This window comes from Camelus dromedarius, chromosome 23, assembly GCF_036321535.1.
Source record: "Camelus dromedarius isolate mCamDro1 chromosome 23, mCamDro1.pat, whole genome shotgun sequence".
Taxonomy (NCBI): domain Eukaryota; kingdom Metazoa; phylum Chordata; class Mammalia; order Artiodactyla; family Camelidae; genus Camelus; species Camelus dromedarius.
Window position 1 is genome coordinate 3,286,828 of NC_087458.1, and position 16,377 is coordinate 3,303,204.

General features: G+C 44.7%; 4 non-coding genes across 4 annotated transcripts; 1 reads left to right on the top strand and 3 right to left on the bottom strand.

Annotated features, from left to right (window-relative positions):
* Nucleotides 1–529: 529 nt before the first annotated feature.
* On the bottom strand, nucleotides 530–693 carry LOC116148260 (U1 spliceosomal RNA). The gene has a single exon (XR_004131778.2). It is a non-coding gene; the product is annotated as a U1 spliceosomal RNA (small nuclear RNA).
* A 3,144-nt stretch (nucleotides 694–3,837) lies between these two features.
* On the top strand, nucleotides 3,838–4,001 carry LOC116148249 (U1 spliceosomal RNA). Its single transcript, XR_004131767.1, has one exon. It is a non-coding gene; the product is annotated as a U1 spliceosomal RNA (small nuclear RNA).
* Nucleotides 4,002–8,778: 4,777 nt separating this feature from the next.
* Nucleotides 8,779–8,850, bottom strand: TRNAQ-CUG (transfer RNA glutamine (anticodon CUG)). The gene has a single exon. It is a non-coding gene; the product is annotated as a tRNA-Gln (tRNA).
* Nucleotides 8,851–13,896: 5,046 nt separating this feature from the next.
* TRNAG-CCC (transfer RNA glycine (anticodon CCC)) lies at nucleotides 13,897–13,967 on the bottom strand. The gene has a single exon. It is a non-coding gene; the product is annotated as a tRNA-Gly (tRNA).
* Between the last annotated feature and the right edge of the window lie 2,410 nt (nucleotides 13,968–16,377).

Sequence of the window (16,377 nt, forward strand, 5' to 3'; positions counted from 1 at the left end):
TAGAACACCTTTTTTAAAAACTCTTCAGAAACTCTCTAAACCCTAAAGGAATACAAATGCCAAGCACAATCAAAGTTGAACCAACACAAACTAACCAAAACTGCATATGTCCGAAAATTCACCCAACCAGTTATCAGGCAGTTTTTATCTCACACTAATCAGTGAGTACCTGCAGTATAGCCCTGCCTCGTTGTTTCTGCTAACACATACAAGCAACCTGGGGCATTCGAAGCACAGCCCGCGGCTTTCCAAAAAGCTTCCCGCTATCTTTCGATCAATAAACACTCTAACCAAGCCTAATGTTGAACCAACACCCAAAGCACGTTCTCAAGTCGGCCAGAAAACCGCAAAAAAAAGTTTCTTTACAGTCCCTCAACCAGCCGACGGGAAACCCCGGCGGCTTAATGACGCCCAACTCCACCACAACCGCAAGGAAAGACTCTAACACCTCTATTCATAACGTTCTAACACTAGCAAACAACCCTCAAGCAACAAAAACAAATAGTCTGATCTTATGAACTGTGTAAGCCAGGGGAAAGCGCGAACGCAGTCCCCCACTACCACAAATTATGCAGTCGAGTTTCCCACATTTGGGGAAATCGCAGGGGTCAGCACATCCGGAGTGCAATGGATAAGCCTCGCCCTGGGAAAACCACCTTCGTGATCATGGTATCTCCCCTGCCAGGTAAGTATGAGTTGTCCTGTCGCCGCCCCACCACAGCCTCATACGCCTCACACTGTACACACAGGGTCACTTTGCTCCCCGAGCCTTCCTAACCCTTCCGCACAGCTGCCACATGCAGTTTCAAGCAACGGCCCTGGACTCGCTCCCACAGCACGGGAGATCGCATCGTGTTTAAGCACCAGATGACGAACCAGCAGCCCCTGCGCTGAGATATCTACATAGGACACGCCCCAACCGTGAAGTGAACGGGAATTAGCGCTTCCCTCCAGCACGCGCCCCGCCTTAGTCCGCTTCTCTCTCCTCCCACGCCGTCCAGCCGGCCAACCAGCAGGCCGGACGCCGCTGGGGGAAGTGACGTCGATCTCTCCCTCCTCTCCTCCCACCCTCGCCCGTTGGGGCGGTGCGCTTCGCTGTTTAACCTTTGGACAGCCGCGCACCTGGCTGGCGGCCGGCTGAAGTCTGGGCACCTTTTTTGTTTTTGTTTTTGTTTTTGTTTTTGAAATAATGACTTTCAAGGCGTAGAGCAGAACATTTAGGATTACGGGGAAAGCCAGTTCTTTTAAAACCTAATTCTCTTTGTGATGGAGTGTTGTGTGTTTGCCCCGTACAACGCATTAAGCTTCTCAACTGGCAGTGAAGTTTACTCCATTCTTGAAAGTTCAATTTCATTCATCGACAATTTCATTCATTTTATTTCAATCTTTAGGTGTTATTTTGACTCTGTCTTTGAACAGATTTAAACATCTGTCTGCTACTTTCTGTCGAATGAGTAAAATACGTTCTTTTAGCACATGTTCAATTGCAACTATGCGAATTGTGATTTTACCTTTTTCCTGAAGATTATTATTTAACACTTCTCCTTGCATATGTCCCATGCTCTATGAGTTGTACATTTTTGGAAGTTCTCTCTTTCACATTACATTTGTGCTGAATGTTCTCTGCCTTCCCAGATTCCCTCTCTCTGCCTTCCCAGATTCCCTCTCTCTGCCCTGATCTGTGTGCGTGACCCTCACAGCCAGCACTTCCTGGTCTTTCTTGTCCTCTGGCTCCAGGTGGGTGCAGTCAATGGAAGGAGATCAGAAAGGAGGGGAGAGAGGTCAAGGTATTTTTAAACCCTCCAGCAACTTCCCTGTCAGGCCTCAATTTGGACTCACCCATGGATTCCTACTACAAAGACCATGGTCCTGTCCAGTGATCCTCCCCAACATTACACTGGGTCTAGTAACTAACCTTTCTCTTCCTATTGCTATGGACTGAATTGCATCCCCCTAAAATTCATATATCGAGGCTCTACCCCCCAATGTAATAGTATTTGGAGTTGCCTCATGAGGGTGGGGTTCTTATGATGGGATCAGATGTGTCATGATGGGCAGGGAGGGGGAATTTCCCACTCTATCGTTTTTCAGTCCTTGAGACTAGAGTAATAATAAAATTGACAAAAGACAGATTATAGGTGAAAAAGAAACAAATTTTAATTAGTGTGCTTGGAGAGCTCATAGAAATGGAACCTAAGTAGTTGCCAAAGCAGGGAGCTTTTACATTTCTTAGTCAAAGAAACAATGAATTTATAAGTAATTGACAAGACAAAGAAACAGGTTTTGCGTGCTCAACTAGTATAAGAATCTAAACAGAGTTTGTGCTTAGGGTAGTAAATTTAAAAAGTAGCATGGTTTGTTAAGTTTCTCAGCCTGAATAAGGGTGTCGTCTACTACCAGACGCAGGTGATACAGGAAAAAGTAGGGTGAGAAGATGGCTGTGTCCCAGGTCTTAGCTGAGTCCCTGGGACGCGTCCCGCCAAATGTGGGTCCTTGGCTTCACGCAGGAAAGAATTCAAGACGGAGCCACAGTTAAGTAAAGGCAGACTTATTTAGAGAGATACATACTCCATAGACAAGAGTGTAGACTGTCTCAGAAGGCAGGAGAAAGGCCATGAGGTGTGGCGGTTGGGTGCTCAGCTCAAAGTAAAAGTAGATGCACATTAAAAAAAAAGTACACACACTCTCTGGGAGTGCAGTCTGTCTCATTCAGAAGGGAGAGATGCGGCCATGAGGGGGTTGTGTGTGTGTTGGTAGGGGAGAGTGTTAGTTTTTATGGGCTCAGTAACTTCATATGCTAACAAGTGGGAGGATTATTTCAACTATTTTGGGGAAGGGGCTGGGATTCCCAAGGAATCTGGCCACCGCCCACTTTTTGACCTTTATATCAGCCTAGGAACTATCACAGCACCCCTGGGCATGTTATTTGCCATACTAATATATTACAATGAGCGTATAATGAAGCTCAAGGGCTACTGGGAGTCAAATCTCCGGTTATCTTGGGACTCAAGGTCTACTGGGAGTTGAATTGTGGCCAGGACCCACTTCTGCAGGGTGAACATAGCCAGACTGGGCCTTGCTGAACTTGTCCTATTGTTGCCCCTTCTCCACCTTCAGTCCCCAGATCCCTATCCTATAGCTTTAGCTCGGGATGGCATATAAGCATCAATTGCCCAACTGCCTTTTAGTCTCCTATTTTTAATGGGCTTCTTGAGACAGGATGGAAGGGGGCAGGACACAGCCATTCAAGGAGTGATACAGCAGTTAGCATCAAAGTGGTGGAAGATTCAACCCCTAATAGCTTTTGAGCTAAATGTTCTGCTCTACGCCTTGAAAGTCATTATTTCAAAAACAAAAACAAAAACAAAAACAAAAAAGGTGCCCAGACTTCAGCCGGCCGCCAGCCAGGTGCGCGGCTGTCCAAAGGTTAAACAGCGAAGCGCACCGCCCCAACGGGCGAGGGTGGGAGGAGAGGAGGGAGAGATCGACGTCACTTCCCCCAGCGGCGTCCGGCCTGCTGGTTGGCCGGCTGGACGGCGTGGGAGGAGAGAGAAGCGGACTAAGGCGGGGCGCGTGCTGGAGGGAAGCGCTAATTCCCGTTCACTTCACGGTTGGGGCGTGTCCTATGTAGATATCTCAGCGCAGGGGCTGCTGGTTCGTCATCTGGTGCTTAAACACGATGCGATCTCCCGTGCTGTGGGAGCGAGTCCAGGGCCGTTGCTTGAAACTGCATGTGGCAGCTGTGCGGAAGGGTTAGGAAGGCTCGGGGAGCAAAGTGACCCTGTGTGTACAGTGTGAGGCGTATGAGGCTGTGGTGGGGCGGCGACAGGACAACTCATACTTACCTGGCAGGGGAGATACCATGATCACGAAGGTGGTTTTCCCAGGGCGAGGCTTATCCATTGCACTCCGGATGTGCTGACCCCTGCGATTTCCCCAAATGTGGGAAACTCGACTGCATAATTTGTGGTAGTGGGGGACTGCGTTCGCGCTTTCCCCTGGCTTACACAGTTCATAAGATCAGACTATTTGTTTTTGTTGCTTGAGGGTTGTTTGCTAGTGTTAGAACGTTATGAATAGAGGTGTTAGAGTCTTTCCTTGCGGTTGTGGTGGAGTTGGGCGTCATTAAGCCGCCGGGGTTTCCCGTCGGCTGGTTGAGGGACTGTAAAGAAACTTTTTTTTGCGGTTTTCTGGCCGACTTGAGAACGTGCTTTGGGTGTTGGTTCATTAGGCCTGGTTAGAGTGTTTATTGATCGAAAGATAGCGGGAAGCTTTTTGGAAAGCCGCGGGCTGTGCTTCGAATGCCCCAGGTTGTTTGGATGTATTAGCAGAAGCATCGAGCTAGAGAACATAGGTGTTCATGTGTTAGTGCGGGACAGTAACTGTCTGGAGTGGGCTGTTACGTTCCATGAAGCTAAACTGCTTTTAATTTATGTAAGGAAAAGGCTTTTTGGTGCCTAAGGTAAGTTGCATACGTTTGATCGCAAATCAAAACTGCAGTCAGACTTAAGTCTTAAGCAGAACATTCAGTGATGAGATCCCTCCAGGAACGAACCCAGGTTAAGAAATGGAGAGGTACCAGTTACCGGTTTCTTTTCTGCCTTTGCTGTGAGAGGCTGCGACTAGCCATTTCTCTATCGCTTTCCGGCCGTCTAGTCTTTTCTCAAACTTCCATTCCGTGCTTGTCAGCTGCCTTTCTTCCACACCTTACAACCATTGCTAGAGAATTCCCTAGATACCACCCCATTCATCCCTCCCAGCCCGAACAGTCTCTTCGTATTTCTGGATCCAGTTCCCTCTTCCCCCTACTTTTTCTCTAAGGCCTGCTCTTTTTACTTTCCTTCAGAAGCAGAAAACAGTGGCTTTCTTTTAACCTCCAAGTTGCACCTGACATGCTGCAGTAGCCTGGCACGTTAGAAAGTTTCCTTAACATCCCTTTTCTTTATATGGCAGTGGGAATTGTACATAAGATTTTTTCTGAGCCAGAATTAATTTTAGCTTTTTCCCTATGTGAAAATATTGAACTACAGTTTTGAAGAAAACCCTAGGTCCAGTGTTGGCAGTTGTGGGGCTTCTTGGCACCCTCCTTCCCAGGATATATTGTTCTTTTGCTTCGTTCTCACATCTGATCCATCAAGTTCTGACCAAACAGAAAAAGTTGGACCACCGAGGGAAGGACTATCGCCCCCTGGTGGCTACTTCGGGAACGGCACTCAGATCCACTCAGCCCAGAAGCTGCTGAGACCTGAGGGGTGCTGGGAGTCGGAGTGGAGTGGAGTAGGGTTGGAGTGTGTGTGGGGGTGGGGGTGGGGGTGGGGGTGGGGGTGGGGGTGGGGGTGGGGGTGGGTGGGTTGATACTTGAGGGTAGGTCCAAAGAAAACTAAAAAGCGCTGGATGCCAATCGAGTAGAGAACTGCAAAGAGTAGTACGTACGTCCTACTCTTCCCAGGCAGCGGGAGACTTCCTTGCTCAAATATAAAATATCTGAACCAAGACCGAAGGTAACTTTTATTGCCTTACTGATGAGAAAACGGGTTTTTAGAGTTTTTAGCGGACTTCCTCCATTTCAAGGTTGTCTGCACTATTATGCTCTGGATCCCTGCTCGGGGAGTTTCTGACCAAAAGAAGTTGATCGATACTCTGACTAAGAACTGTTTGGATATTGATTTCCAGGCTTATCAGACTTATTACGAAGACCTCGGATTGGGTCTGTGGCTTGGAACCCAACCTCTGGGGGAACCTCCTTTTGAGTCCTGGTGCCACCACTTGCCTTCTGTTTGACCTTGGGCCAGCTCCTTCAATGTGCTAGGCCAATTGTGCAAGTGTCACATGAAGATAATAATATACTTTATAAAGTTCTTGTGAAGGCTATATGAGGTAATCTAATAATACACCTAGCAGTGTGTGTGGCTTATATTAAGAGCTCAATTTCAGAAAAGCATATTTATATATATCCTTTTCTCTGAAGATATAGCAAAATCACTCCATCAGTATCTACCTAAACTTAACAAAAGTAAGTTTTAAATTTAAGATGTTTCAAAATTTTACATATTTGTTATGCATCATTTGAATTTTGTATAATAAGCATATATAATTTTTACAAAAAATTAGAATAACTTAAAAATAGATTTGAGGAAAAATACATTAAAATGTTGACAGTAGTTAATTCCAGGTGGTGGGAATATAGATGACTATTTTTTTCTTTATATAGTTTTCACATTTTTAAATTTAAAAAGTGAATGACCTGGAAGTGAAAGAACAGAATAGACATGGAAGAGGTATGGGGTAGGTGAGAGGAAAATATAAAGGGGAGGGAAAACCTGATTCTGGCAGCAATTCTGTTTAAGTTGGAGATTTGGGGGAGCAGCTGTTTAATTAAAAAGAATGTTTGGGAGGCAGGTGGGTCAGGATATTTAGGACAGTTTTATGCCTGTTACATGACTCCTCGGTGTTTTTTCAAAAAAAAAAAAAACTACACAGATTTAAATTTCTTGTCAAGTTTTTTTTTTTTTTTTTTTTTTAACCATTTGTGTTTCTCTTTGATTAGGAGCATATCTTGTGGAACCAGGCTGGCTTTAGTTGAAATTCCTGCTTTCAAATCTCACTCACTAACTGAATGACTGGGCAAGTTACTTAATTTTTTCATGTCTCAGTTTCCCGGATGTACTCTGAGGACGATGATATGATACAGGCCTGTTGAAAGGATTAATGAGTAAACCCATGTCAACCTTGTAGACCAGGCCTGGGGACCTAACATCTTACATAGCTCTTGTATTTTTGGGTGCAACACTGCATAAAGACTGGGTGTGATGAAAATGGATTCTATTTAAGTTACTGTTACTTTTCAGTGGCTGTGGACCCTCCTAGAGAAAGTGAAGTAATCCTCTCTGACCAGCAGTAATATCCTGGGCTGGGAGGATCTGGTAGTTTATTAGCTCATCTAATCAGCTCATCAAAAGGGGAATAATAGTCCAGTTCCTGGCTTCAGGAATGTCCCAATAAAAAATTCATGGTTTTACAGTAGAAAACATTTCTACACATGACACAAGACCCAGAATTTTAAAAGAATGACACAAATGACTACATAAAAATTTAAATTCAAAATACAAGCAATGAATTTTTAAAATAACATATATAGTTACAAATCAAAATGACATATGTTTACAAACTTATTATGGAAGACAGTAGGCCCTGATCCCATCCCACATTTCTTTGTTTCAGGGATAACTACTTTCAACTCATGTAACCAACTGTTTGGCTATTTATCTCCTTATCTCTAAGTAAAAATTGTTAAACTCTTTGATTTTCTAATTTCCCACCCCAGGTCCTGCAGACCTGCCTGCAAAGGAAAAACTGGAGTTTGTCTGTTTCCCTACCCGCCAGTCATCTCCAAGGCAGCCGCCAAGGGTTCCACTCACTTGCAAACGAACACGATTCACCTGACCCCTCCAAACCGAACCGGCAAAGGAAACTTCGCAAGAACAAATGCCAGGAGAGCAGCTTCTCGATTTGGGGCGGAACCGCACTCTCAGGGGCATCAGTAAAGGATGGGAGCACCCCAGAGTGAGGAGCTGTGGTCGCCCAAACCCAGCGACTGCCCCGCTGCAGTGCTCGCCCAGCTCCGCTCCCTTCCAGTCCCTTTCTCCTTTCTTTGTCATTATCTGTTTTCTTCTGCTCTTTCCGTTCCTCGGATTTTTTCGCCGGCCTCACACCTTTCTTTTCACGTCCTCCAAAGTGAGCCCCCCTAAAGACAGCCGTGTCATCAGTCCTTTATAACCACTGAAACTTCCAAAATATAAAAATCAGAGAGATGCTCTTTAGCACCTGGAAGAGAACATTTTAATTAACTATTCAAGTCCATCACAATCCGCATCCGTATTTTTCTACCGAGAAAAGAATGAACGTCTTTCCATCCGGTCCCGTCCTGGGCGTCCTCTCGGTGGAGCAGAGTCGGGGCAGGACGAAGGGAAGCCCGCGGATCGGGACTCGGAGCAGCTCGGGCTCGTCTCACCTTCGCCCCCGGAGACGCTGGCATCCGCGGCCCAGGCTCCTCTTTCTGGCTGAATTTGGGACGAAAGGACCAGATTTCCTTAGCCTGACAGCGGCTTTCGTGTCCAGTGGAGACTTAGGAGGGAGAAATTTTGAATGAAATCAGACAACCTGGAACAGGATCAATTAAAATTCGGAATAAAATAGGACATCTGAATAAAACACAGGACTTCCAATTCAGGTCTGCAACCATCGAGCCGAAAACTTGAGACACAGGCTTTCTCCTGGCTGATCAGTGACATCACTGCCCCTCACACGGCCATTTACTCACAGGGACGATCGCGCGGTTACAAAACGTGCGGCGTGAAGCCCCTCGCTGTGCAGGGTTCAGGGGGCGCAGCCTTTGCCCTTTACCCCCGAGATCCAGGGTGACCCGACGAGAGGGTGGCACTGGCTCTGTCTCTGCGCCCTTGGCGGCCGGGGCGGGGCCTCTGATGTCCGGAGCCGGGCCGAGCCGCCCGGGTCCAGTGGGGTCATCCCGGGCTGGGTCCCCCCACCTGCCCACCATGTCCATGTGGACCGCGCCACCGGGAGGAACCGCTTTCCGGGACCCATCCTCCTAAGGAGACTGCAGAGCGTTGGGAGATAGCTGGAGCCGGAGGGACTCGGGTCCACGAGCTTCCTTCCCAGAACCTGGGCTTTCCAGTCCCCAGAGGAGGACGGAGTGGGACGCGGGAGCGGGAAAGCATGCCCCATTTGAGGGATAAAAAGTCGCCAAGTTAAACTGAAAGGTCCCACCGAGACTTGAACTCGGATCGCTGGATTCAGAGTCCAGAGTGCTCACCATTACACCATGGAACCTCCCGCTACATGCCGCCCACGTGTCACCAAGGATGAGTAAGTACTTACTTAGCACCCAGACTTCCCACGGATACTCCAAGGCATTTCTTCTACTGATTCGACGACCTGAATATGGTTGACCGGCGTGGGCGGTCACCGTCTTGCTTTCTCTCGGCTCCTCTTTTCATTGACTTCTCTCATTTCACTGGCACTTCCAGAAATGAGGTAAAATCCACTTTGGGTTTCAGGCCAGGGAAGAACCCCATAAGTCACCGTCATAAACCACATATTCTACCTCAATCTGACAGTTTCCCACCCTGAGGTAAGATTTCTGCAAATCTTAAGTGTGATTTCCCTTTTCTTTGCCTTCACACTTTTCTTGTTGCCCAGAGAGGGCAGATGATCAAGGCAGGACTTGGCATTTTCCTGGGTCCCCTGGCCACTTAGCACTGGTTACACTCCACAGCTGCCACCACCTCCTACATGTACTACATAAAGTATGTCAACAGCAGAGTGGGATTGGGAGGCAGGGAACTCTCCTGTTCTTCTTCACACACGTCTAATTTTGGGGTAAATTTTACTTACAATAAATGTATATTTGTTAGATTTACAATACAAAGTAATCAACCATGTTTAATATTTACGCAAAACACTCAGACAAATGGCCCATAATCACCTGCAGTGACTCAAAATCAACCATATACTGAGGAGGCTACAAGGCAGTGCTCTGACACTTAGGCAGTCACAGACTGTTTCGTCAGAGCTTGAACAAGTCAGTTCTGTTCCAGTTTCTTAATATATCATGACCTAGAAATTGCACGGTTTTTAAAAAGCTTGCATGTATCCAGATACCCAAGACCACTCATTGTGAATCACAGGGTATGTTTATCCTAGCTGTCTTACAGTGTGTACAACATTTATGTACACAGAATACTACCATACTCAATATTTACATACATGCTAGGTATAAATCCATATTATGCCTCAAAATAAAAATCTGTTTATTTCATTTCCCCTTTAGTTCTTCATTTTATCCCAAAGCTGTTTCTTCATTTACTCAATACATAGAGCAGAAAATTAGCATTAAAAGAAAAAAAGCTACTGGCTAAAAATCAGTCAGAAAGATGCCCATTGTTGCTGGGAGACATATTTTGTTCCCAGGAAATGGATTGGGTTACTGAAGGAGGGAGACAAAAGGGTGACTCTTACGATGAAGAGGAAGTTCACAGCTCAGGGATGAGGAGGAGATGAAACTTCCTTCTGGAAAATCAAGAAGTTGAGCGGCAACAAACAACGCAATGTGCTCCTCCTGGAGAACTTTAACATCAGTCAAGGTTTGTGACTGCAGGAACCAGAAATGGAGTCTGGCTGATATAGGAAGAAAAGGAATCTGTTGAAAGCATGGTGAGAGATGATAGAATGGCCAGGAAACCCAGAGAACCGGGCTCTGACAACGGGCAGGGAGCGATTCAAATGAGGTTAGAACTGCGATGGGTGGAGAGGCAGTGCTTGAGGGACGAAAGTGTGTTGGGTCTGAGAGCCCAGGGCAGGAGGTGGGGATGTGGTGGTGGTGGGAGCTGTAGTGTTGGGGGCTGGTGAACAGAACTAGCCTGGGAATATAACTCTCCCTCCTCCTTCTGCTCCTCTACTGCCTTTTCTCTCTCCCTCCTCTCCCACTCTATCCTCCTTCCTTTCTGTTGCTCCACCTCGCTCCCATCTCCCTGCCTTCCTCGCTTTCTCGTCATCCTTTCCCCAGCCCCTTCCTCTCCCGATCCGTCCGGTCCTCCCGCATCTCCTCTCTCGCTCCTTCTGTCTCTAACGCTCCTCTCCGCTCCTCCTTCCTTTGCAGGTAACGAATGCCCCCGAACATCGTCATAGGTTTGCACAGTCTGGGAGGCAAGTGTGGGAATACTTCCCACAAACGCGAGAAGCACGGATGCCTTCCTCTCTGGTCAGGACTCACCGCGGGTCTTTGGGAGACTGAGGGAGGTGGCTCCCACGTGGGGCGGCTGAGCGTCCACAACCGACTCCCCGACGTTTGCGCGGCTTGGATGCCCAGGAGGCAGGCTTTAGGATGACCCTGGACGACCTGGGGGTGGGGGCGGGGACGAAAGGTAGGGTACCTCTGTTCCAGCACCAGTCACCTTTGACCGGCAAAGTATAGGGAAATGTAATTCGGCTGAAATCCTTCCTTTATACTAAGTCAACCAAGAAAAAGGCGATGGGTCTCAGGGAGGACCACGTCGCCCTCTCGTGGCCACCTCGGGAACGGCGCACAGGGAGCTGCACAGACCCCGAAGCTGCAGATAACCGGGGATGCCAGACAAGGTCAGTTCGAAAGAAAAAGCAGTGCTTAGAGGGAAACTCATAGCATTGACTGCCTATGTTAGTAAAGAAGAAAGATCTAAAATCAATAACCTAAGCTTCCACTTTAGGAAACTTGAAAAAGAGGGACAGATTAAGTCCAAAGTAAGCATAAGGAGAGAAAGAATTAAAATTAGAGAAGAAATCAACAAAGTTGGAAATAAAATTAATGGAGAAAAAAATTCATTGAAACCAAAACTGGTTCTTTGAAATGATCAATAAAATTGGTAAACCTCTAGCCAGGCTAAGCAAGAAATAAAGAGAGAAGATACAAAGTCCTATTCTCAGGAATCAAAAACACTCAGTACTGATCCCATGGACATTAAATGATATTAAAGGAATATTATAAACAACCCTCTGTTCACAGATTTGATAACTTAAACGAAATGAACCAAATTCTTGAAAGATACAATTTACCAAACCCACACAAGGAGAAATTAATTATCCAAATAGGCCTGTATCTATTAAATAAACAATTAGTAACCTTCTGAAACAAAGCACTAGACTTAGATGGTTTCACTGGTGAATTCTACCAACTATCTAAGGAAGAAACGATACCAATTCTCTACAACATCTTCCAGAGAATAGACGCTTAAAGGACACTTCTTAACTCATTCTATGAGGCAAGATTTACCCTAATACCAAAGTCAGACAAATGATCCAGGATGTCGAACTAGTCTGCTGACCAACTCCTAAAAGTCAACCCTGGAAGAATTATAGAAGCAAGAAGCGCACAAAGATTACAGGAATTAAAAATTATGACCCTTCATAGAGACTGAAGGATAATATGATCTGTCATATGTGAAAGGTTGATGTTCAGAGGTAGCAGACAGAGGACAAAATGGAGAAAATCATTCCAAGTTCCGCTCTTGCATCTCATTCCAGTGGCTCTGGGTCAGTCATGTTTGTCTTTCTTGTGTGCTTGCTTGACTTTAATGTATTTATTAAAGTGCAGTTGATTTACAATATTTATTAGTTTCAGGTGTAACACATAGTGATTCAGTGTTTTTGTAGATAATACTCCATTTAACATTATTATAAAATACTGACTATATTCCTTGTGCTTGGGTTAATCATTTCTTATCCTCTCAAGAAAGAAATTATCAGTGACATTTACTCAATCTGCCAATGTGACAGCTGCAACTTGACATCTGGAACCCACAAAAACTTTGCTGAGGAAAATAGCTCATGAAAACAGGTGTGGACAAACCAGATGATCCCTGGGATTTCTTTTTCCTGAGCTTCCCTTTCCAAACCACCAGAGCTAATAATCTTCATGGCCTCCTACTCCACAAGTGCTGTTTGTGTGAGCATAAAAATGATTCCCTAAACAGAAGATTTCCCTGGTGGAGTGCAAAACAAACAGGGGTGATGAAACTTACAGTTGACCCTTCAGTAACACAGGTTTGAACTGTGCAGATCTATCTACATCTGGATTTTTTTGAATACTAAATACTACAGTACTAAATGCCACAGATTCAGACGGAATCTTGGCTAAAACAATAAGGAGGGCCAACTATACAGTTACGCTAGGTTTTCCACTGTGTGTGGGTCAGCGGCCCTAATTCCCGGTTGTTGAAGGATCAGTGCATTTTCTTGTACATGCTGCTCTCCATTTGGGAGCTCATCCTTAGTTTTACTAGGATCACCAGAGACCAAGGCCTGAGGCCTATGTCCACAGGAAGGCCTGAGGCCCCACTACACGGTTCCCCTCCTTTCCCAGTGATTCCTCCCCAGGTATCCCCCTTTTAGGGACCCTTAACTCCTCCCCTCCACTGGGTGTCTGCTGGGTCCTGAGGCTCCTCTCCTTTTCAGAATTTCAGTTCTTGATCCCCACTCCACAGTGAGATGTGACCCAGTGGTTTGCGCAAGATCCAGCAGGAGAATCAAGAATCAGATGACTCTTTGGATCCTAAGGATCTGCCAGGAGAAAGAATAAAAGTAACACTAGTTTAAACCCAAATATGCAAAACCTCACAGACCCATCAGACACACTTGACATTTCAGACATAGTCTCTGCAAAGTCCCTGTGGACACAAACTCTTAATGTGTTCTGCTCCAGAAATAACCTGGGGGGATTAGTCCCCATTTTCTTCCCTTAATGTCTTGGCTAATCCTGGAGGAACAAAAATGACCTGACTTGCCTGAGCAATAAATAGTTCAAAATGTTGGGACCCAGGGAGCAGGCAACCCCAAAATGTGCCTCAATGGCACATGTATCGATTATTTTGAAATAAAGTTACTTGAGAAACAGCCAGAGGAGGGGGAAAATGATAACAAAAAATAATAAAACCTACACTGATTACCCTCTTCTTTCCCCTAAAAGCAGAAAATAAATCTCCCATGTGATGGTATCAACAGAGTTGGGAAACTCAAAGCTAAGAAAGCTGTATAAACAAATTTTGTTACCTCATTAGTCTGTTACCCCAAGAACAAACCTATTTGTTTTGTTAATCTTCACAAATAATTACCTCTTTGTCTAAAAATGGTGCGTAAACAGTCGGCTTCCGTCTCTTAGGACGTCCTATTTCTATGAGCTCATCAGCATGTGTACAAATTAAAAGAATTTTTTCCTCTTGTTAATCTTGTGTCAATTTAATTAGACCAGCCAATGGGATTCAAGAAGGATGAGGAGGAAAAACCTCCCCCTTAGTAAAAGAGAAGAGGAGCTCCTATGCGGGGCTGCACGTGCTCTTAATATCATGCATTGGCCGGGAATCGAACCCGGGTTTCCCACGTGGGAGGCGAGAATTCTACCACTGAACCACCAATGCAACTGGGTGATTTTTTTCTAGCAAGTTCTTTGAAAAATAATTCTAAAATAGATTTTTTTGCCCCCAGTGTTCTTTTTAACTGCTGAAGGCACAGTCAACAAACAATATATCCCAGAGCAAAGTCTTGCATCAGCGATTTATGTCAGGCAACGCTATAAACTTTTGACATTCGAATCCAAATTTCGGCTTAGAAGAGACCTAGTTCTGAAGCAGGCTCTTTACAAGTGGATAGTAGATCTCTGCAGAAAAAATATCAGAAATTCATGGAGCTTCTGCCTCTGGTCCCTATCTGGCGTAGACTGATGAAAAATTCATCCCTTCACTTGCGGACACGTTCTCTTTGACCTCCCCTTGCTTGGTGCCGCCCGCACCCGCCCTTCCCAACCTTGAGACCAACATGGGTTCTTTCTCCCAACTAGGCGTTCAGGATCCAGGGACCATTCGAGAGTCTGGACTACTGGGGCTGTGTCTGAGTTACTGCAGAACATCTGGGTGACAACTGAGTCTCTCTCTTCCTATGCCTATTTTGAGTCCCTGTTAAAAAAGCCAAGAATTGAATCTTGCTATTAAACTCTTATGCCTTACAGAGACCTATACAAAAGCGAATCAATGAAAATTTCACTCCACGATTCCTGCTTTTCCTCATACCCTGTGCTCCCGCCACTCAGAGAGGCCTGTTCAGGGGAGAAAATGGAGAGCAGATGCTAGGATGTAACTCCTCTACCAAATTTAAAGCTTTCTTTTGCTTTTTATCTTCTTCTGATATTCATGTTTTCATTCATTCTTTCTTTTTTTAATTTAAAATTAGTCTGCTAGAGATGTGTACTGTACTTAAACCGCTTCTGTCTAATAAACTGCTATATCTAGAATTGACTTTTATATCCAGTCTGAGAAGAGTGAATCTATTACAATGACCAGTTATTAGTGTTGTGTCGGGAATTCCTGTCATAGGCTTATTTCTACCACACCATTTTATAGTTTCATGTGTTGTGGTTGTGGTTGTTCTTTGTTTTGTTTTGTTTTGTTTTAGTTTGTTTTGTTTTGTGTTTAATCTTCCTGTCTTTGTTAATTAGACTGGTCTGCTTGGACAAATTGTTTCCCTATAGTGTTTTTGGAATCCATGTCACTGACGTGTTAAGGACTTCAGCATATGTTCTTTTATCTCATCTTCTCTCTGCATATTTAAGAATAGACTGCCTCTTAAAAACATGCAGTGCTGCTGTGGGGATTTAAAATAATGGAAGTGTGGATTGGCTCACTCAAAATCCATTCCAATCTCCTTCTAGTTGAAGAGGCTGAAAAATTAAAAATTAGGTTTCTCCAGTCCTGGTTGAGTTCTGGTTAGAAATTAGATGCACTCAAGAGAGCTGGGGGAAGTGCAGAGAGGCAACCTTCCCACTGCTGTTGCTGGTGGTAAATAAGGTTATGGAACCATTGGTGTTTAGGTGTTTAGATATGCTTATGGTTAGTAGTCACATTCTAGTTTCTAATCACCAGTTTAGCAGATGTGAGGGGTGCTGACATTAGCAGAGTTGAAGCTTCCTCATTTTGGGATGACAGGTAGGGAGGAAAATCATTGGCTTCTACACACTAATGCTTCTACCACTTCTCCCACCCAGGGGCTTGGAGGAGAGAATTAGGAAGGTGAAGGGAGGAAAGCACTAGAGCATAGCAAGAAAATACTGTGAATATATTTACATAAAAAATATAAAGCAGAAAAAAATATATAAAGCAGGTTTCTGTGATGTCATATTGTTTGTGAGTGCACCATGATTCTCTAGTGTTTAGTATTTTCAAGCCTGATGTGTTCAGGAGATGAATTTAAGATGAATCATAAATTTAAAAGTGAAAATTCAATATCTAGAGCTCCCAGAATTAAATATAGGATACTATAGTCACAATCCTGGGCTAGGAGAGATTTCTCAGAGAACAAAAATGCCTTAATGATAAAAGAAAAAGTATATACATAAATTTGATTTCATAAAAATTTTTAAAAGAACCCTTATGTTCATTTAAAAAAAAACTGTCATAAGAAAGTGGAAAGGCAAGCCAGCTTGGGAGAAGTTAGTTGCAATACATTTATCTAAAAAATGACTCAAATTCCGAATATAAAAAGTATTTAGACATCAATAAGAGAAAGTCCAGTCATCAATAAAAGGAACAGGCTCTTTGGACTAGTGGCTGATTCCAAGACTGGGGCAGGAAATGCACAAGCTGAGCCAGGAGCATCTAGCAGTACCAAGAAGCAGGGAAGTGCTGAAGAAAAAATAAACACATTGAAAAACAAAAAAAAAAAAGAAAGAAAAACCCCACAATGATGAGGGTATACTAAAGGGACAGAAGACAACTGAAAAAGCTCACAGTGGCTGAAAATGGAACAGTTTGGGCAACAACATAAATAAAATAGTGT